This window comes from Hyla sarda, chromosome 9, assembly GCF_029499605.1.
Source record: "Hyla sarda isolate aHylSar1 chromosome 9, aHylSar1.hap1, whole genome shotgun sequence".
NCBI classification, from domain to species: Eukaryota; Metazoa; Chordata; class Amphibia; order Anura; family Hylidae; genus Hyla; species Hyla sarda.
This window is the reverse complement of record NC_079197.1, coordinates 129,337,704-129,360,241: the sequence shown is the minus strand read 5'-3', so window position 1 is coordinate 129,360,241 and position 22,538 is coordinate 129,337,704.

The following is a 22,538-nucleotide window of genomic DNA, read 5'->3' as shown; positions in this document are numbered from 1 at the left end:
TGAGGCCCCCTCTCCCCCCTTCCAATTGTTTCTCTTCCCCTTTTGCCAGGTTAAATAATAAAAAAATAAATAAAAAAAAAGGAAAAGGATAAAAAAGGCAGTGAGCTCCTCTCAGCCGCACACAGAGTTGAAAGCTGTGCTCGCCTGCATGGGGATCGAGGATGAGTAGTTTGGATCCCCAATAGTGGAGGCAACAGGCCCTTTACCCGGCCGAGCTCTCGGACCACGTCAGAACGGACTGGCCAATCAGTCCACCCCTGCCATGGATATTTGAGATTTGTCTGTGCTTCAATATTCTGTGTTTAAAAAACACTTTCCTGAAGAATGCCCGAGGAGTGCTTAATGGCCTTCTGAAGCTCCGTTACACCAGGAGTGGTGGCCTCGCCCTGAGGTAAATACTCACCCCCTTCATATATATATATATATATATATATATATATATATATATATATTTGCTAAAAAATGTTGCATTTAATACACTTTTGGCACCTACCAATATCTCTTGACATACTAATAAAATATCAGTCTAATGTTATACCAAGCAATTTCTAAATCGATTCTATACATTATAAAATATTCTATATTTACCATTATATACCTTGATACAAAATGCCTCGTATTCATGAAGCCTTTTTTTCATAGACGTGACAGCTCCTCCATCTGTTAGAAGCAGATATGTATATCCCCCCAAGCAAAATAGTTTCAGTTAAAAATGTAACTATTGCTATAACTATTGATATGCTACATACAATCTACTGTACATACAATAATAGACTAGAGCAAGAGATTGCAATGGGCATCTGCATCATCTGTAGGGTTTAGTACACAAATTACATATCCTTGGCAGTGAAAGGGCCATACGAAGGAATTTTCTGATAAAAGATTAAAATAGTTGCTCCTCAAGCTCACCCATACATGTTAGTGCATGTTCACTAGAAGAAATCTCCTCATAAATTTAAACATTAAAAAAGATACAATCACTATAAAGTCTGGAGACCCTGGATAGAATGTATGCCCTTGTCACGATGCCGGCTGGCAGGTAGTGGATCCTCTGTGCCAGAGAGGGATTGGCGTGGACCGTGCTAGTGGACCGGTTCTAAGCCACTACTGGTTTTCACCAGAGCCCGCCGCAAAGCGGGATGGTCTTGCTGCGGCGGTAGTGACCAGGTCGTATCCACTAGCAACGGCTCACCTCTCTGGCTGCTGAAGATAGGCGCGGTACAAGGGAGTAGGCAAAAGCAAGGTCGGACGTAGCAGAAGGTCGGGGCAGGCAGCAAGGATCGTAGTCAGGGGCAACGGCAGAAGGTCTGGAAACACAGGCAAGGAACACACAAGGAACGCTTTCACTGGCACTAAGGCAACAAGATCCGGCGAGGGAGTGAAGGGGAAGTGAGGTGATATAGGGAAGTGCACAGGTGTAACCACTAATTGGAACCACTGCGCCAATCAGCGGCGCAGTGGCCCTTTAAATCGCAGAGACCCGGCGCGCGCGCGCCCTAGGGAGCGGGGCCGCGCGCGCCGGGACAGAACAGACGGAGAGCGAGTCAGGTAGGGGAGCCGGGGTGCGCATCGCGAGCGGGCGCTACCCGCATCGCGAATCGCATCCCGGCTGGCAGCGGAATCGCAGCGCCCCGGGTCAGAGGACGTGACCGGAGCGCTGCCGCGGGGAGAGTGAAGCGAGCGCTCCGGGGAGGAGCGGGGACCCGGAGCGCTCGGCGTAACAGTATCCCCCCCCCTTGGGTCTCCCCCTCTTCTTAGAGCCTGAGAACCTGAGGAGCAGACTTTTGTCTAGGATGTTGTCCTCAGGTTCCCAGGATCTCTCTTCAGGACCACAACCCTCCCAGTCCACTAAAAAAAAATTTCTCCCTCTGACCTTTTTGGCAGCTAAAATTTCTTTGACCGAGAAGATGTCCGAGGAGCCGGAAACAGGAGTGGGAGGAACAGACTTGGGAGAAAAACGGTTGAGGATGAGTGGTTTGAGAAGAGAGACGTGAAAGGCATTAGGGATACGAAGAGAGGGAGGAAGAAGAAGTTTATAAGAGACAGGATTAATTTGACACAAAATTTTGAAAGGACCAAGATAGCGTGGTCCCAACTTGTAGCTAGGGACACGGAAGCGGACATATTTAGCGGAGAGCCATACCTTGTCTCCAGGGGAAAAAACGGGGGGAGCTCTTCTTTTCTTATCCGCGAACTTCTTCATGCGTGATGAAGCCTGTAAGAGAGAATTTTGGGTCTCTCTCCATATGATGGAAAGGTCACGAGAAATTTCATCCACAGCGGGCAGACCAGAGGGCAAGGGAGTAGGGAGGGGGGGAAGAGGGTGACGGCCGTACACCACGAAAAATGGGGATTTGGAGGAAGACTCAGAGACCCTGAAGTTATACGAGAATTCGGCCCATGGGAGGAGATCTGCCCAGTCATCCTGGCGGGAGGAAACAAAATGTCGCAAATAATCACCCAAGATCTGGTTAATCCTTTCTACTTGTCCATTGGACTGGGGATGATATGCAGAAGAAAAATTTAATTTAATCTTGAGTTGTTTACAGAGAGCCCTCCAGAATTTAGACACGAATTGGACGCCTCTATCCGAGACAATCTGCGTAGGCAATCCGTGAAGACGAAAAATGTGTACAAAAAATTGTTTAGCCAACTGAGGCGCAGAAGGAAGACCAGGAAGAGGGATGAAATGTGCCATTTTGGAGAATCGATCAACGACCACCCAAATAACAGTGTTGCCACGGGAAGGGGGTAAATCAGTAATAAAATCCATACCAATCAGAGACCAAGGCTGTTCGGGGACAGGCAGAGGATGAAGAAAACCAGCGGGCTTCTGGCGAGGAGTCTTATCCCGGGCACAGATAGTGCAGGCTCGCACAAAGTCCACAACATCCGTCTCCAGAGTCGGCCACCAATAGAAGCGGGAGATGAGTTGCACAGATTTCTTGATACCCGCATGACCTGCGAGATGGGAGGAGTGACCCCATTTGAGGATTCCGAGGCGTTGGCGAGGAGAAACAAAGGTCTTTCCTGGAGGAGTCTGCCTGATGGAGGCAGGAGAAGTGGAGATCAGGCAGTCAGGTGGAATGATGTGTTGCGGAGAGAGTTCAACTTCTGAGGCATCCGAGGAACGAGAGAGAGCATCGGCCCTAATGTTCTTATCGGCAGGACGAAAGTGAATCTCAAAATTAAATCGGGCAAAGAACAGAGACCACCGGGCCTGGCGAGGATTCAGCCGTTGGGCAGACTGGAGGTAGGAGAGGTTCTTGTGGTCGGTGTAGATAATAACAGGAGAACTTGATCCCTCCAGCAGATGCCTCCATTCCTCAAGTGCTAATTTAATGGCTAGAAGCTCTCGATCCCCGATGGAGTAGTTCCTCTCCGCTGGAGAGAAGGTCCTAGAGAAAAAACCACAAGTGACAGCATGCCCGGAAGAATTTTTTTGTAGAAGAACAGCTCCAGCTCCCACTGAGGAGGCATCAACCTCCAATAGGAAGGGTTTGGAAGGGTCAGGTCTGGAGAGGACGGGAGCCGAAGAAAAGGCAGACTTGAGTCGTTTAAAGGCGTCTTCTGCTTGAGGAGGCCAGGACTTGGGATCAGCATTTTTTTTGGTTAAAGCCACGATAGGAGCCACAATGGTAGAAAAATGTGGAATAAATTGCCTGTAATAATTGGCGAACCCCAAAAAGCGTTGGATAGCACGGAGTCCGGAGGGGCGTGGCCAATCTAAGACGGCAGAGAGTTTGTCTGGATCCATCTGTAGTCCCTGGCCAGAGACCAAATATCCTAGAAAAGGAAGAGATTGGCATTCAAACAGACATTTCTCAATTTTGGCATAGAGTTGGTTGTCACGAAGTCTCTGAAGAACCATACGGACATGCTGGCGGTGTTCTTCTAGATTGGCAGAAAAAATTAGGATATCGTCCAGATATACAACAACACAGGAGTATAACAGATCACGAAAAGTTTCATTGACAAAGTCTTGGAAGACGGCAGGGGCGTTGCACAGTCCAAAGGGCATGACCAGATACTCAAAGTGTCCATCTCTGGTGTTAAATGCCGTTTTCCACTCGTCCCCCTCTCTGATGCGGATGAGGTTATAGGCGCCTCTTAAGTCCAATTTAGTGAAGATGTGGGCACCTTGGAGGCGATCAAAGAGTTCAGAGATGAGGGGTAAGGGGTAGCGGTTCTTAACCGTGATTTTATTAAGACCGCGGTAGTCAATGCAAGGACGTAGGGAGCCATCCTTTTTGGACACAAAGAAAAATCCGGCTCCGGCAGGAGAGGAGGATTTACGGATAAAGCCCTTTTTTAGATTCTCCTGGACGTATTCGGACATGGCAAGAGTCTCTGGGGCAGAGAGAGGATAAATTCTGCCCCGGGGTGGAGTAGTGCCCGGGAGGAGGTCGATAGGGCAATCATAAGGCCTGTGAGGAGGTAGAGTCTCAGCTTGTTTTTTGCAGAAAACATCCGCGAAGTCCATATAGGCCTTAGGGAGACCGGTTACTGGAGGAACCACAGAGTTACGGCAAGGGTTACTGGGAACCGGTTTTAGACAGTTCTTGGAACAAGAGGACCCCCAACACTTGATCTCCCCAGTGGACCAATCCAGGGTAGGGGAATGAAGTTGAAGCCAGGGAAGTCCAAGGAGAATTTCCGAGGTGCAATTGGGGAGGACCAAAAGTTCAATCCTCTCATGATGAGATCCGATGCTCATAAGAAGGGGCTCCGTGCGGAAACGTATGGTACAGTCCAATCTTTCATTATTTACACAATTGATGTAGAGGGGTCTGGCGAGACTGGTCACCGGGATGTTGAACCTGTTGACGAGAGAGGCCAAAATAAAATTTCCTGCAGATCCAGAGTCCAAGAAGGCCACTGTAGAGAAGGAGAAGGCAGAGGCAGACATCCGCACAGGCACAGTAAGACGTGGAGAAGCTGAGTAGACATCAAGGACTGTCTCACCTTTGTGCGGAGTCAGCGTACGTCTTTCCAGGCGGGGAGGACGGATAGGACAATCTCTCAGGAAGTGTTCGGTACTAGCACAGTACAGGCAGAGGTTCTCCATACGGCGTCGTGTCCTCTCTTGAGGTGTCAGGCGAGACCGGTCGACCTGCATAGCCTCCACGGCGGGAGGCACAGGAACAGATTGCAGGGGACCAGAGGAGAGAGGAGCCGAGGAGAAGAAACGCCTCGTGCGAACAGAGTCCATATCTTGGCGGAGTTCCTGACGCCTTTCGGAAAAACGCATGTCAATGCGAGTGGCTAGGTGAATAAGTTCATGTAGATTAGCAGGAATTTCTCGTGCGGCCAGAACATCTTTAATGTTGCTGGATAGGCCTTTTTTGAAGGTCGCGCAGAGGGCCTCATTATTCCAGGACAATTCTGAAGCAAGAGTACGGAATTGTACGGCATACTCGCCAACGGAAGAATTACCCTGGACCAGGTTCAACAGGGCAGTCTCAGCAGAAGAGGCTCGGGCAGGTTCCTCAAAGACACTTCGGATTTCCGAGAAGAAGGAGTGTACAGAGGCAGTGACGGGGTCATTGCGGTCCCAGAGCGGTGTGGCCCATGACAGGGCTTTTCCGGACAGAAGGCTGACTACGAAAGCCACCTTAGACCTTTCAGTGGGAAACAGGTCCGACATCATCTCCAGATGCAGGGAACATTGGGAAAGAAAGCCACGGCAAAACTTAGAGTCCCCATCAAATTTATCCGGCAAGGATAAGCGTATCCCAGGAGCGGCCACTCGCTGCGGAGGAGGTGCAGGAGCTGGCGGAGGAGATGACTGCTGAAGCTGTGGTAGTAACTGTTGTAGCATAACGGTCAGTTGAGACAGCTGTTGGCCTTGTTGCGCTATCTGTTGTGACTGCTGGGCGACCACCGTGGTAAGGTCAGCGACAACTGGCAGAGGAACTTCAGCGGGATCCATGGCCGGATCTACTGTCACGATGCCGGCTGGCAGGTAGTGGATCCTCTGTGCCAGAGAGGGATTGGCGTGGACCGTGCTAGTGGACCGGTTCTAAGCCACTACTGGTTTTCACCAGAGCCCGCCGCAAAGCGGGATGGTCTTGCTGCGGCGGTAGTGACCAGGTCGTATCCACTAGCAACGGCTCACCTCTCTGGCTGCTGAAGATAGGCGCGGTACAAGGGAGTAGGCAAAAGCAAGGTCGGACGTAGCAGAAGGTCGGGGCAGGCAGCAAGGATCGTAGTCAGGGGCAACGGCAGAAGGTCTGGAAACACAGGCAAGGAACACACAAGGAACGCTTTCACTGGCACTAAGGCAACAAGATCCGGCGAGGGAGTGAAGGGGAAGTGAGGTGATATAGGGAAGTGCACAGGTGTAACCACTAATTGGAACCACTGCGCCAATCAGCGGCGCAGTGGCCCTTTAAATCGCAGAGACCCGGCATCGCGAATCGCATCCCGGCTGGCAGCGGAATCGCAGCGCCCCGGGTCAGAGGACGTGACCGGAGCGCTGCCGCGGGGAGAGTGAAGCGAGCGCTCCGGGGAGGAGCGGGGACCCGGAGCGCTCGGCGTAACAGCCCTCCACTAATTATAGGGCACGCTGTTGGTGCTATATTGGGATTCCGTTTTTTTCTTCTCTTTCTCTGATTTATGTAGTTGATGGGACAGTGACTATGGGACACCAGACACTTGAAATACTTGAGAAGTATAGACATGTTCATTTTGTTAAATTATGTTTGTTTCTCGGATTATTTTCCCAAGTTGATATTTTGTTTCTTTGGGTGTTATTAAAGGGGTTATCCAGGAAAAATTTTTTTTTATATATATCAACTGGCTCCAGAAAGTTAAACAGATTTGTAAATTACTTCTATTGAAAAATCTTAATCCTTTCAGTACTTATGAGCTTCTGAAGTTAAGGTTGTTCTTTTCTGTCTAAGTGCTCTCTGATGACACTTGTCTCGGGAACCGCCCAGTTTAGAAGCAAATCCCCATAGCAAACCTCTTCTAAACTGGGCGGTTCCTGAGACATGTATCATCAGAGAGCACTTAGACAGAAAAGAACAACCTTAACATCAGAAGCTCATAAGTACTGAAAGGGTTAAGATTTTTTAATAGAAGTAATTTACAAATCTGTTTAACTTTCTGGAGACAGTTGATATATAAAAAAAAGTTTTTCATGGAATACCCCTTTAACTTATTTTTACCTGTTCTGCCAGCGTACCATTACACTCTTCATATGCAACTGCATATAGCCCACACCTGATGAATCATAAGAATAGTGGCGCTATTCCTAGTCATATTTGCTACTATGCCTGGTATAATCTTTGTATGGCTTTTTCTTGTAATACCCTTCACTTGTCTCACCTGTTTTGCTTTCTATGCCCCTTTCATTTATTTTTAGTAGGAGAAACTTGATAAAACTTTAAAGGGGTAGTCCAGTGGTGAAAAACGTATCTCCTATCCTAAGGATAGGGGATAAGTTTCAGATCGCGGGGGGTCCGACAGCTGGGGCCCCCACGCGATCTCACTGTATGGGGGCCAGGCTCACTGGCCAGATAGCGGGTGTTGACCACCGCACAAAGCAGCGGCTGACACACCCCCTCAATACATCGCTATGGCAGAGCCGGAGATTGCTGAAGGCAGTGCGGTGGTCAACACATCCCCTTCCCGCGGACTGTCGTGGGCCCCGTACAGGAGATTGCGGGGGGCCCCAGCGGTCGGAGCCCCTGCGATCTGAAACTTATCCCCTATCCTTACTATATCTCCTTTAACCCCTTAAGGACTCAGCCCATTTTGGCCTAAGGACTTAATTTTTACGTTTTCATTTTTTCCTCCTTGCCTTCTAAAAATCATAACTCTTTTATATTTCCATCCACAGACTAGTATGAGGGCTTGTTTTTTGCGCGACCAGTTGTCCTTTGTAATGACATCACTCATTATATCATAAAATGCATGGCGCAACCAAAAAACACTATTTTTGTGGGGAAATTAAAACGAAAAACGCAATTTTGCTAATTTTGGAAGGTTTTGTTTTCACGCCGTACAATTTCTGGTAAAAATGACATGTGTTCTTTATTCTGAGGGTCAATACGATTAAAATGATACCCATTATTATATACTTTTATATTATTGTTGCGCTTAAAAAAAATCACAAACTTTTTAACCAAATTAGTACGTTTATAATCCCTTTATTTTGATGACCTATAACTTTTTTATTTTTCCGTATAAGCGGCGGTATGGGGGCTCATTTTTTGCGCCATGATCTGTACTTTTTTTGATACCACATTTGCATATAAAAAACTTTTAATACATTTTTTATAATTTTTTTTTAATAAAATGTATTAAAAAAGTAGGAATTTGGGACTTTTTAAATTTTTTTTCGTTCACGCCGTTCACCGTACGGGATTATTAACATTTTATTTTAATAGTTCGGACATTTACGCACGCGGCGATACCAAATATGTCTATAAAAAATGTTTTTTACGCTTTTTGGGGGTAAAATAGGAAAAAACGGACGTTTTACTTTTTTATTGGGGGAGGGGATTTTTCACTTTTTTTTTACTTTTACTTTTACATTTTTTTACATATTTTTTTACACTTGAATAGTCCCCATAGGGGAATATTCATAGCAATACCATGATTGCTAATACTGATCTGTTCTATGTATAGGACATAGAACAGATCAGTATTATCGGTCATCTCCTGCTCTGGTCTGCTCGATCACAGACCAGAGCAGGAGACGCCGGGAGCCGCACGGAGGAAGGTGAGGGGACCTCCGTGCGGCGTTATGAATGATCGGATCCCCGCAGCAGCGCTGCGGGCGATCCGATCGTTCATTTTAATCGCGAACTGCCGCAGATGCCGGGATCTGTATTGATCCCGGCACCTGAGGGGTTAATGGCGGACGCCCGCGAGATCGCGGGCGTCGGCCATTGCCGGCGGGTCCCTGGCTGCGATCAGCAGCCGGGATCAGCCGCGCATGACACGGGCATCGCTCCGATGCCCGCGGTTATGCTTAGGACGTAAATGTACGTCCTGGTGCGTTAAGTACCACCTCACCAGGACGTACATTTACGTCCTGCGTCCTTAAGGGGTTAAAGGGGTACTCCCGTGGAAAACTTTTTTTTTTTTTTTTTAAATCAACTGGTGCCAGAAAGTTAAACAGATTTGTAAATCACTTCTATTGAAAAATCTTAATCCTTCCAGTACTTTTTAGGGGCTGTATACTAAAGAGAAATCCAAAAAGAAATGCATTTCCTGTGATGTCCTGACCACAGTGCTCTCTGCTGACCTCTGCTGTCCCTTTTAGGAACTGGAGAAAATCCCCATAGCAAACATATGCTTCTCTGAACAGTTGATTTAAAAAAGAAAAACGTTTTCCACGGGAGTACCCCTTTAAATGCAAACAAATAGTTTAAAAAAGGCACCATGCAAAAACATACAGACACCAAAAGATACAGTACGTTGGCACTGACCTCTTGCTGTCCACAATCCTCACTGCATCTGTTCAAAGCACGGTACGTACAGTAGCTATACATGGAAACAGCCTGTTGCCTCTGCCCATTACACACAAACAGTCCATTTAAAGCAATGAAAGAAGAAACGGGAGGCACTCACTGTAAGCTGCTGTCACCAACAAGCTTCTTTATTCTTCCAGGTGCAAATATACATACACACTCGGCGAGGCACTGGACTAAGACAGGTGCATGATAGCTATTTCACGCCGCGTCTGGCGCTTCCTTATATCGTGCCCACTCTGACATGGGAGGCCAGGTAAATACTTCCTGACAGTGGTCGTGTCAGAGAGAGGGGCATGTCACACAATTCACACTAAGTGCAAGTACAATAAAACGCCATTGCTATACAACAAAATACAGAAAATAGTATTTAAAAACAACCACTACTAATCTGGGATAGACTAGAAAGTAAACGGGATCACAAAAATGGACTTAGATCTAGCCAGTCATTTAGGCCTAAATGGCCCTGTGCTTTAGTCCGTATAATCCATTTTGCTTGCCATCTTAGCAGCGCCTTCGGTCAAAGAATTCCGGGAACTGAATTAACCTTCCCTAGACCTAGAAATTTTAAGACTGTTACATCACCTGCATATTCTTCTGCTACATGCGAAAATAGTCTAGGGGAACCTTTCTTTGTTTTTACTGAATGGATATGTTCCCTGAACCTTATATGCAGTGGGCATATTGTGCATCCTATGTAAAAACTCCTACAGTTACAAATAATAGCATACACTATATACTCCTATCCAAGCAGGCAAAGGGGCACCAATTACAAGAACAATATTTATGCATGGTGAGAGCAAGAGATCTCTGTATCCAAATTTTTTTCAGTTTGTACCTCCTTAAATGTACTACTCATTAACATATCCTCCAAGTTTTTACAATTCTTAAAGGTTATCAGAGGTCTCGTACTGGCCTTAAACGCAAGGTCTGTATCGTTTTGAATAAAAAAATAAAAAAAAAACAGTTATTGAAAAAGGATTTCTTTATTTGTTACGCCATTAGGCTAAACCTAAACGAAAAAGACAAACGGGATGGGGGTGATGACACCTTGGGGAAAGATCTAGGTAATCGAGGGAATGATACAGAACAGGGCTAGCCTACTTTATTATCAGTATTACCCTCTCTATTTTTATACTTCCTTTGGCCTAACAATAATTCTCTCCTATCAGCTCTCTCCATAGCTTTCACTGAAACCCATTCAGGATAGCCTCTCTTTAATAAACACTCTTTTAGCTCCATTGCTTGAACCAGATAGTTTGCATCTCTACTGTTAATTCTAGAGATGAGCGAACTTTTGAAAAATTTGATTTGGCAGATTCGCCAAATTTTCCGAAAAAGTTTGTTTCGATACGAATTTTTTTGCGGCAAATCTATATTAAAAAAGGCTATTTCTAGCCTATATAAAGCCTCAATAGGGGTATAGAACACTTTGCTGTGTTCTAAAACGCATATGGAGTGTGCTGGGGTAGTGAAATAATACTGTTATCCAGAATAACATGCAGATTACCGGCATCGCTTTTAGAATCACTGCCGCACAGCAGCACAATGACGGAGCCTGGTGGTGGCATCAGTGTCAGGAGACCATATAGTGACTGAATGACACAGCGTGGAGGTGTTGGCAGCATGAGGATACCATATAGTGGCTGAATAACAGCTTGGATGAGGCTGAAGCATGAGTACACCATATAGTGGCTCAATGACACAGCGTGGAGGTGTTGGCAGCATGAGGAGACCATATAGTGGATGAAGAACAAGCGCATATCCAAGAGTCCAGAAGACTCTATAATGCAGGATGGTGGACCACAAAAAGACATTCTTCTCTAAAGTAATGTTTTCTGAAATAAAGTAGCAGAGTTCATCTATCTCCGTATTATTTTTGACAATTTTAATTAAAAAATCACACACAACAAGCGTTCAATGGAGTAATGGTTATTATTCTGGAAAATTCAAGTTTATTACTGAGAAAATTATCATGAAATTAGAAATAAACTGTACAAAAGAGGGTTTAATAACCCCATACATTGCACCATAAATGTTGAAATTTTAATTAAGCATGTATATATCTATTTCACAAATCATAAAATTAAAGGCCCAAGCCCAGAAGCATCATGAAGGCAAGTAGTTCCTGAAAGACACAGTCCCAGTCATGAGTAGGCATCAGCAGTACCCAAGAGGGCTTCATAACCCCTTAAATGTTAAGATCAATGTTGAAATTTGCATTAAGCATGTATTTAGCTACTGCTAAACATCCAATAATTAAAGACCCAAGGCCAGAAGCGTCAGTGAGGCAAGTAGTTCCTGAAAGACACAGAATGAGTCAGGAGCAGGCATTCGCAGTACCAAAGAGGGTTTCATAATCCCTTACATTTAAAGATCAATATTGAAATTTGCATTAAACATGTATTTAGCTACTGCTAAATATCCAAAAATTAAAGGGACAAAGCCCGAAGCATCTGTGGGGCAAGTAGTTCCTGAAAGACACAGGATGAGTCAGGAGCAAGCATTCGCAGTACCCAAGAGGGTTTCATAACCCCTTACATTCAAAGATCAATGTTGAAATTTGCATTAAGCATGTATTTAGCTACTGCAGAATATCCAAAAATTAAAGAGCCAAGGCCCAAAGCATCTGTGAGGCAAGTAGTTCCTAAAAGACACAGGATGAGCCAGGAGCAGGCATTCGCAGTACCAAAGAGGGTTTCATAACCCTAATTGATAACCCAAGAGGGTTTCATAACCATAATTGGGAAGTGTTGGTATAGCAGCATGATCAATCTACTCTGAGGCATCTGGCATTGGTGGCTGGAAATCCTGGCTGATCCATCCCTGATTCATCTTGACAAAAGTCAGTCTCTCCAAATTATTAGTGGACAGACGAGTTCGCCTTGGGGTGACTATGGCCCCAGCCGCACTAAAAACCTGCTCTGATGGCACACTACTGGCTGGGCAGGACAGTTTTTCCAGGGCAAACTCTGCTAGTTGTGGCCATAAATAAAGTTTGGCTGTCCAGAAGTCCAGCGGATCTTCAGTGTTTGTTGGCATGGCCATGTCAAGGTATGCCACCACCTGCTGGTTCAGGTCCTGCTCCATGTCTACCTGCTGCTGATGAGTTTCACTATGCGAGTGAAGAAAGCTACTCATCAGCGACTGTAGACTCAGGCTGCTGCTGATTGAGCTGGTACTGCTCCTGCCACTCCTCCCCTCCCCAGCAGCCATGGCAGTGGAAGGTGAGCGCAGAGGGCCCCCCGAGTCAGACCTGCGAGTGGATGGACCATGTCGCCGATAGGCATCGGCCAACTGACTACGTAGGATCTCTCTGTAGTAGGTCAGTTTGTCCTCCCTCTCAGTGGGTGTAAAAAAGGCCCCCATTCTGGGACGGTAGCGAGGGTCCAATAAGGTGGAGATCCAGAAGTCCTCCCGATGACGAATTTTGACAATTCGGGGGTCACTACGCAAGCAACTGAGCATGCATCGTGCCTTTGAGCCAGTGACTCAGAGGGACTACCTGCCTCCATCTCCATTGCATACTGCCATGGTGTGTCTGGGTCCTCTGTTGTCTCGCCTTCCTCATAACCCTCCAGCTCCTCTGGCTTCTCCTGCTCCTCCTCTGCTGTCCGATGACTAGAAACACCGGCCATCTCACACAACATAAACTGTGCTCCATTCTGCTCCTCATCCTCCTCCTACTCCAGTTCAGCCCCCACAGGGCTCATGTAGCCTTGAGATGTAGGCGCAACGTCTCCATTGCCGTGACCAGCCATCGTTTCAATCATTTGATGTAGGAAATGTAGGAGTGGAATTACGGCGTTCATGGCGTAATCCATGCGACTTACAAATAATGTGGCTTCCTCAAAGGGCCTCAGCAAACGGCAGGTGTCACGTATGAGCTGCCACTGGTTCACATTGAAGTTACACAGGGGAGTAGTTCTATCTGCTTGGATCATCAAGAAATCGGTGATGGCTTTTCTTTGTTCGTATAGTCTGTCCAACATATGGAGGGTGGAATTCCATTGTGTGGCAGCGTCACAAATAAGATTATGTTGTGGGATACCGTTCTGACACTGCAGCTCAAGGAAGGTGTTTCCTTGCCATTTTCAGGATGTTTTGCAAATGGGGTGAAGACTTGAGGAAGTGCTTGACAACCAGATTCAACACGTGTGCCATGCAGGGCGCATGTTTCACACTTCCTTGTCGCAGCGCGGACACAATGTTCTTCCCGTTGTCGGTCACCATGGTTCCCATTTCCAGATTTCGTGGAGTAAGCCATACTCAGATTTCTTTACAAATGAATTTTAGCAGTTCCTCCTCCGTTCGCCAAGGCAAACCATGTGAAGAACAGCTTTACACCGCCGTGCCCTACACACATGGTATGATGAAGGGCGACTGAGATTTGGACATGCAGTGGAGGCCGAGGACACGGTGGAGGATGAGGAGGAGGCGGCGTCGCACACTGTAACAGGACCAACTGCCTGAGAGCAAAAGCATGGAGGAGGAAGCAGTGTGACCGGTCCAAGTTGCTGTTAAGTGCAGGAACCATATTTACCCAGTGGGCCGTAAAAGACAAGTATTGTCCCTGCCTGTAGTTACAGCTTCACACGCCGGCGCTGCCTTGCACTTTTGAACACACCGACAGGCTCAAGGACTGGCCCACCTTCTCTTGTACAAACTTATGCAGGGCTGGTACTGCCTTCTTCGCAAAGAAATGGCGGCTTGGGACTCTCCACCTTGGCTCGGCACAAGCCATCAATTCTCTGAAAGGTGCAGAGTCCACCACTTGAAAAGTGAGGGACTGCCGCACCAGCAACATGGACAGGAACACATTCAACTTCTGCGCCGTTGGATGAGTGGGCGCATACTGTTGTCTCTTGGACATGGCTTCGCCGAAGAATTGTTGGCGGACTGGCTGACTAAAAGCGGGAGAAGCAGGAGCGACAGAAGGAGGGTTTGACACACAGCTCCCTTTGGCTGAGGTGGTTGAGCCTTGGCTGGATGAATGAGGGAGCGGATGGCCACTGGGTGATGCAGCAGGTTGGACCACTACATCAGAGCCACGGTTCTCCCAGGCCGCTTTATGGTGGCAAAGCATGTGTTGACGCAGAGCCGTGGTGCCGTCATTGGGACCCTGGCCACGCTTCACCTTCTGCCGACAGATCCTGGATGTGGCTACGTCAACCTCCTCCGGATGCCTGATGAAAAACTGCCACACCACCGAGTAGCTGATTTTCCCACCTACAGTCCGCACTAATTGACTACTACTGGCACCGTCTCCAGGAACCCCTGTTCCACTACCTCCCGAAAAGGTAGGCTGTCGCGATGCAGGTGGTCTACCCCGGGCCCGTTTGGCTCCTGAATTTCCACTTCTGCCACCACGCTGACTGCCAACCGTGTTATCGCCTTGCTGCCTCAAGGGCAACCTGCAACTCTCTTCTCCTGATGATGTTGAAGCCCCTTCTGCACCCGGCTCCCAATTGCGATCGGCTTCATCATCATCAACAGGTGTGTGCACGTCACTGATGTCCTCCTCAGGTTCCCCAACAGTGTCTGCTTCAGGACCCTGAACACTTGCAACACCGCCTCCCACGTCACTCTCCGCATCACTACTTGGCTGCCTAGCGGAGCAAGCGGCGCATGTCTCCTCCCCTTCTTGGCTGGGCAGTAGCTGCTTGCTGTCCTCTATTAGATCATCCTCAGTGAATAGTGTAGCTGAACCCACAGCATAATATACTTCTCTAGGAGAGGGAAGAGCATAGGACAAAGGCAATGGGAGGACAGGGACTGCTCCCCGGGCCATGCCAACTGAGGCTTCTGTCTGAGGAACCCACCGACTGTTGACTGGGGGAGTCAGATGTCACTTATGATGATGTGGATGAGCGTGTTAACCAATCGACAACGGCAGATGGGTTGCTGGTCGAGACACGACCGCTGGCTGATAACGGGAGCTCAGGCCTCTCGCTGCGACTCCTGCTGCCACTCGCCCCTAGTCTGCTGCCAACTCTGCCTGAAGTATTTAGGCCTCTGCACTCCTCTGTGCATGTCCTGGCACTTCTCTGCCTGACATACTTAGAGCGTATATGAGGGTATTACAATACGCTACACTATTCTTTAAACAGTATTTGTCTAGAACAGCAGCAGGTGATTACTTATGGCTGTCCTTTCACAGTATGTAGGCCCTTGACAGATTAACAGGTACTAGATGGTACAATACTTGGATTTACGAATGTGGTATGCACTGATGAGGGCAGAAATATGCGCATCAATACAAAGAATAAAATCTGTATTTTTGTAAAACACCAGCCGGTGAATACTATTGTTTGGACTTTCACAGTATGTACGCCCTTGACAGATTAACAGGTACAAAATGGTACAATACTTGGATGTACTTATGCAGTATGTTCTGATGAGGGCAGAAATATGCGCAACAATATGCAGAAAAAAAACAGTTTTTTTTTGTAAAACACAAGCCGGTGAGTACTATTGTTTGGACTTTCACAGTATGTAGGCCCTTGACAAATTAACAGGTACAAAATGGTACAATATTTGGATGTACGTATGCGGTATGCACTGATGAGGGCAGTAATATGCGCAACAATACGCAGAAAAAAAATCTGTAATTTTTTTAAAACACCAGCAGGTGATTACTTTTGACAGGAGTCAGGACTTTCCCTGTATCTAGACTTGTTACAGATACAGAATAGTAGACTGCTTTGATGTAGACATGTGTTATGCACGTATGAGGGCAGACAAATGCACTACAGTCCGCTGAAAAATAACTTATTTGTGAACAGCAGCAGGACCCAACAGTGCAGCACCACAAAAAAAAAAAATACAGGGATTAAACCCTACATTGCACTCTGTCACACAATTCTGAGCAGCAGATGATTTCTGGAGCAAAAAAAAAAAAAAAAACACTGAATTGCGCTGAAAAAATGAGGAGATAAGATGGTTGATAAAGTTCAGGCAGCTTGGAGATCTGTATGAGGCAGCTGACAGCTATCTGCCCCTCTCTGCTGCAATGCTCAATAACGTGAATAGGAGGTTTAGCTATCAATGATCCTTCTCAGTGAGAACAGCAAAGCACTGCACTCCTGTCTGTCCGCAATGCTGATGTGACTAGCAGTTGCTGTGGTATATGCAATTCACACACACGCAGTCCTGTCCTCTCTCTATGAGGAATATAGGAAAATAAACCTTGTCAGAAGGCGCTGTTCAATACATCAGACGAATCAGGTGGAAGCCAAATAGAGATGAAAGTGCTAGGAAGCACTCTGTTTATGTAAATACCAAATAGACGCGTTTCAGAGGATCATACCTCCTTCCTCAGAATGGCATACAGTATAGCATTGTAAGGTGCTTTATATACTATCTAACAAGGAAGTACAAATGGTGGGAGGGATCACAATTACACACATAGAAAATACAATAATGATAAAAATAGAATAATGAATAAATTGTAAGTAGCAGATTATTCAAATAAGAAGATACATGCATTTAATACATGGAAATTGCGATGTATAATCACTTAAAAACAAGAGCTAAGAAACAAGGACTAGAGGTCAAAGCAAGCCCCGCTCCCGTGCACCGGCAGTACTGCATGAGAGCGAGGCTTGTCATAATGTAAACATCAACATAGTATGTTAAAAGCTGTCAGGCCACGTGTAGCTCCGATCTGGAGAGGCAGAAGCGGAGGAGCTGGTTGCCAGGGACGCGCCGTGGTGGTAAGCGGAGGCCACATGATACAGCTGAACCAATCAGAGAAGAAGCGGGAGACCGTGGCATTATGGGAAATAAATCCTTTTAACTTCTTATCTGGTCTCAGCGCTTCCATTGATCCCGCTCTGCTACCTGGAGATTGCTTGTTTTTATCGTGATTCTATTTCAGCGGGACGAAGCTGCAGAGACCCTTTGATGATACGCCCTGTTCCATTGTTGTACTTGGTTGGAGTACAACTTCATGTGGTAAGCGCAATTCACACTTAGTGTTACCAACTCACCTTTGGTGTTACACTACGGAGCGCATCCGTTTGTGCTTTTTTTATTTCAATCAGAGAAGAAGGGAGGGGAACATCTCTCATAAGGTAGACAGCGCGTGTGTTATGAATGGAATAGCGCAGAGGGGCTAAGTGACCGCAGCAAACATCCAACGGCGGTCCTGTGGGAAAAAATAAAAAGATGCAACGAATTTAAAAACATGGGACAATTTAGTTATCAATATAGATACATACATAGAGTAATATAGAAAACAGTGATTGTAATATATATTAACTTTAAAGTGAATGGGCACAAAGTAATCTATAAAGGGGCTGAATGAATGGAGAGATTGTATGGGTGAATGACATACTTAAAAAATTTATATATACGAAATAGTGTTTATTTATATGTTTACTATATTGTATACATTGTTTACATTTATTACATTTATACATTGTTTACTATTTCGTATATATAAAAAAAAATTTTTTAAGTATGTCATTCACCCATACAATCTCTCCATAAATTCAGCCCCTTTATAGATTACTTTGTGCCCATTCACTTTAAAGTTAATATATATTACAATCACTGTTTTCTATATTACTCTATGTATGTATCTATATTGATAACTAAATTGTCCCATGTTTTTAAATTCGTTGCATCTTTTTATTTTTTCCCACAGGACCGCCGTTGGATGTTTGCTGCGGTCACTTAGCCCCTCTGCGCTATTCCATTCATAACACACGCGCTGTCTACCTTATGAGAGATGTTCCACTCCCTTCTTCTCTGATTGGTTCAGCTGTATCATGTGGCCTCCGCTTACCACCACGGCGCGTCCCCGGCAACCAGCTCCTCCGCTTCTGTCTCTCCAGATCGGAGCTACACGTGGCCTGACAGCTTTTAACATACTATGTTGATGTTTACATTATGACAAGCCGCACTCTGGTGCAGTACTGCCGGTGCACGGGAGGGGGCTTGCTTTGACCTCTAGTCCTTGTTTCTTAGCTCTTGTTTTTAAGTGATTATACATCGCAATTTCCATGTATTAAATGCATGTATCTTCTTATTTGAATAATCTACTACTTACAATTTATTCATTGTTCTATTTTTATCATTATTGTATTTTCTATGTGTGTAATTGTGATCCCTCCCACCATTTGTACTTCCTTGTTAGATAGTATATAAAGCACCTTAAAATGCTATACTGTATGCCATTTTGAGGAAGGAGGTATGATCCTCCGAAACGCGTCTATTGGTATTTAAATAAACACAGTGCTTCCTAGCACTTTCATCTCTATTTGGCTTCCACCCGATTCGTCTGATGTATTGAACAGCGCCTTCTGACAAGGTTTATTTTCCTATATTCTGCATGCACCTTATGGGAGAAGTTCCCTTCTACCCATTCATACCTTGGGCCCAGCAGTTCATTTCCAGAGGATCTCTCCATACCCCATAGGGGTTGTATGCGCATATTCTACGTGGTCAGGTGAGCGGCCATCTATAAGACCCCCCCCCCCCCCTGCCCTGAGTCATTCAGGGACCACGGTATCTTGGGTAATACGCGAGGTGCTGTCCTCCTTTTTTTCTCTTTTTCTTTCCACTAGCTCTCTCGATGAGTGCATGGATGAAATTAAGATAGGCATGTTGGCTGCCGATTATATAGGGCTGTGATATCACAGGGGTCAATGAATGCTGATAGGCTGCATCTCACATGTGATTCAGGGTCATCCCGCCTACCTTCATTCCCGCCGCAGTTTCCCTCCCTCCCATAATCCCCTGCCCCATGTACTGACATGTGGATCCGCCATTTTAGGTCTCCAATAGCCTGGAACACTGTAAAATGGAGTTTAATGAAGCGATTCGCGCAATCGAATCACGGCGATATTCACATTAGTTGCGAATCGAATATTTCAGGAAATACGTATCGAATTCGGGTTCCTCAGCTTCGGTTCACTCATCTCTAGTTAATTTGTTTGAGCCTAAAGAATTGTACTTATGGGACTGCTCGTTTGACGTGCTCGGGGTGATAGCTTCTGAAAGGAAGCAACGAATTACAAGCGGTTGGCTTGTGATAGTATTTAGTGACCACATTGCCATTGCAACTTCCATCCCCACAAGCACGTCAAGAAATTCCAATTCTCTCGGGCCTATTTCTGAAGTGAACCTGAGATTATGTCACTAGTGTTATTTAAAGACTACATCAATTCTGTTAACTCTGGTTATTCCCTGTTCACACCATAAAAGTGTCATCAACAAATGGGCGATAGCATGTAATAAATTTCAGGTAAGGGTTACATTCAAAAGAAATGGAAACTATTTCAAACATTGCCACATATAGGTTTGCAAGGGTACACGCTACCGGAGCACCCATGACCACACCTCCCGTGTGAATGTACCTTCTTTCTCTGAACCGAAAAGAATTGCATGTTAAAATGAGCAAAAGTGCATCACAAATGAAGTTAATACAGTCTTGTGTCTTATCTGAAAATTGCAAAAATTGCCGTATGGTCTCCACAATCTTTTCCTGCTGTATACTCGTGAACAATGATTCGATGTCTAGGGGCTCCAACATACCATTTTGTGGCCAACTCAAACCGTTCAGAGTATGGAGGAATTTGTTGGTGTCCTTAACTATAATTGGTAACTCCGCAAGGAGGGGGTGTAGGTGCCAATCTGTAAACATGGAAATTGGTTCTGTCAGTTACTCCACCCCATAGACAATCGATCTCCTGGGTGGGGACACTAAAGTTTTATGAGTCTCAGATAAAAAATAAAAAAATACCAGTTTGCAGGTTTAGGATTCAATGGAAACAACTTTTCCCCCATTTTTTTCTGCATAGACTCCTAAAAGGGACTGCAGTTTATCAGTGAATTTTGGAAGGGGGTTATTGGGTGTCACGATGCCGGCTGGCAGGAGGTGGATCCTCTGTGCCAGAGAGGGATAGCGAGGACCGTGCTAGTGGACCGGTTCTAAGACACTACAGGTTTTCACCAGAGCCCGCCGCAAAGCGGGATGGTCTTGCTGCGGCGGTAGTGACCAGGTCGTATCCACTAGCAACGGCTCACCTCTCTGGCTGCTGAAGATAGGCGAGGTACAAGGGAGTAGGCAGAAGCAAAGTCGGACGTAGCAGAAGGTCGGGGGCAGGCGGCAAGGTTCGTAGTCAGGGGAGATAGCAAAGTTCTGGTACACAGGGTATAAACACACAAAAACGCTTTCACTAGGCTCTAGGGCAACAAGATCCGGCAAGGAAGTGCAAGGGAGGAGACTAGATATAGCCAGGAAACAGATGGGAACCAATTAAGCTAATTGGGCCAGGCACCAATCATTGGTGCACTGGCCCTTTAAGTCTCAGGGAGCTGGCGCGCGCGCGCCCTAGAGAGCGGAGCCGCGCGCGCCAGCACATGACCGCAGGAGACGGGAACGGGTAAGTGACCTGGGATGCGATTCGCGAGCGGGCGCGTCCCGCTGTGCGAATCGCATCCCCAACGGCCATGACAGGGCAGCGCTCCCGGTCAGCGCTGACCGGGGAGCTGCAGGGAGAAAGGCGCCGTGAGCGCTCCGGGGAGGAGCGGGGACCCGGAGCGCTAGGCGTAACAGTACCCCCCCCCTTAGGTCTCCCCTTCTCTTTATCGGGTAACTGCCTCCCCTGGGATGAGGACACCGGGAAAGGAAGGAGGGATTCCTCAACGGCAGGCAGAACCGCAGGAGTAGGAATGGGGAGAGAGGGCAGAGGGCGAGACCTGGCACGGGGCAGTGTGACACCAGGACGAGGGCCATGAGGGGACACAGAAGCTTGCCTGGGAGGGGGGGAGGGGCATTTCCTGTGGCAGGCAGAGTCCTTAATGACCTTAGGGGGACCGGATACAGGAGGAACCACAGAGTTACGGCAAGGGTTACTGGGAACCGGTTTTAGACAGTTCTTGGCACAAGAGGACCCCCAACTCTTGATCTCCCCAGTGGACCAATCCAGGGTTGGGGAATGAAGTTGAAGCCAGGGAAGTCCAAGGAGAATTTCCGAGGTGCAATTGGGGAGGACCAAAAGTTCAATCCTCTCGTGATGAGATCCGATGCTCATAAGAAGGGACTCCGTGCGGAAACGTATGGTACAGTCCAACCTGGCTCCGTTGACCGCGGAGATGCGGAGTGGCTTGACAAGACGGGTCACCGGAATATGGAATTTATTCACAAAGGACTCCCGAATAAAATTCCCAGAAGCTCCAGAGTCCAGACAGGCCACGGCTGAGAGGGGAGAGCTGGCTGAAGTGGAAATCCGAACAGGTACCTTGAGACGTGGAGAAGCCGACTTGGCATCAAGAGACGCCACACCCACGAGAGCTGAGTGTGAGCGTGCGTTTCCCAAACGTGGAGGACGGATTGGGCAATCCACCAGAAAATGTTCAGTACTGGCACAGTACAAACAAAGATTCTCTTCCTTGCGGCGATTCCTCTCTTCCAGGGTCAGGCGAGACCGATCCACTTGCATGGCCTCCTCGGCGGGAGGCCTAGGCGCAGATTGCAGTGGAGACTGTGGGAGAGGTGGCCAGAGATCTAAGTCTTTTTCCTGGCGGAGCTCTTGATGCCTCTCAGAAAAACGCATGTCAATGCGAGTGGCTAGATGAATGAGTTCATGCAGGCTAGCAGGAGTCTCTCGTGCGGCCAGAACATCTTTAATGTTGCTGGATAGGCCTTTTTTAAAGGTCGCGCAGAGAGCCTCATTATTCCAGGAAAGTTCAGAAGCAAGAGTACGGAATTGTATGGCGTACTCGCCAACGGAGGAATTACCCTGGACCAGGTTCAGCAGGGCAGTCTCAGCAGAAGAGGCTCGGGCAGGTTCCTCAAAGACACTTCGAATTTCCGAGAAGAAGGAGTGTACAGAGGCAGTGACGGGGTCATCACGGTCCCAGAGCGGTGTGGCCCATGACAGGGCTTTTCCAGACAGAAGGCTGACTACGAAAGCCACCTTAGACCTTTCAGTAGGAAACTGATCCGACATCATCTCCAGATGCAGGGAACATTGGGAAAGAAAGCCACGGCAAAACTTAGAGTCCCCATTAAATTTGTCCGGCAAAGACAGGCGGAGGCTA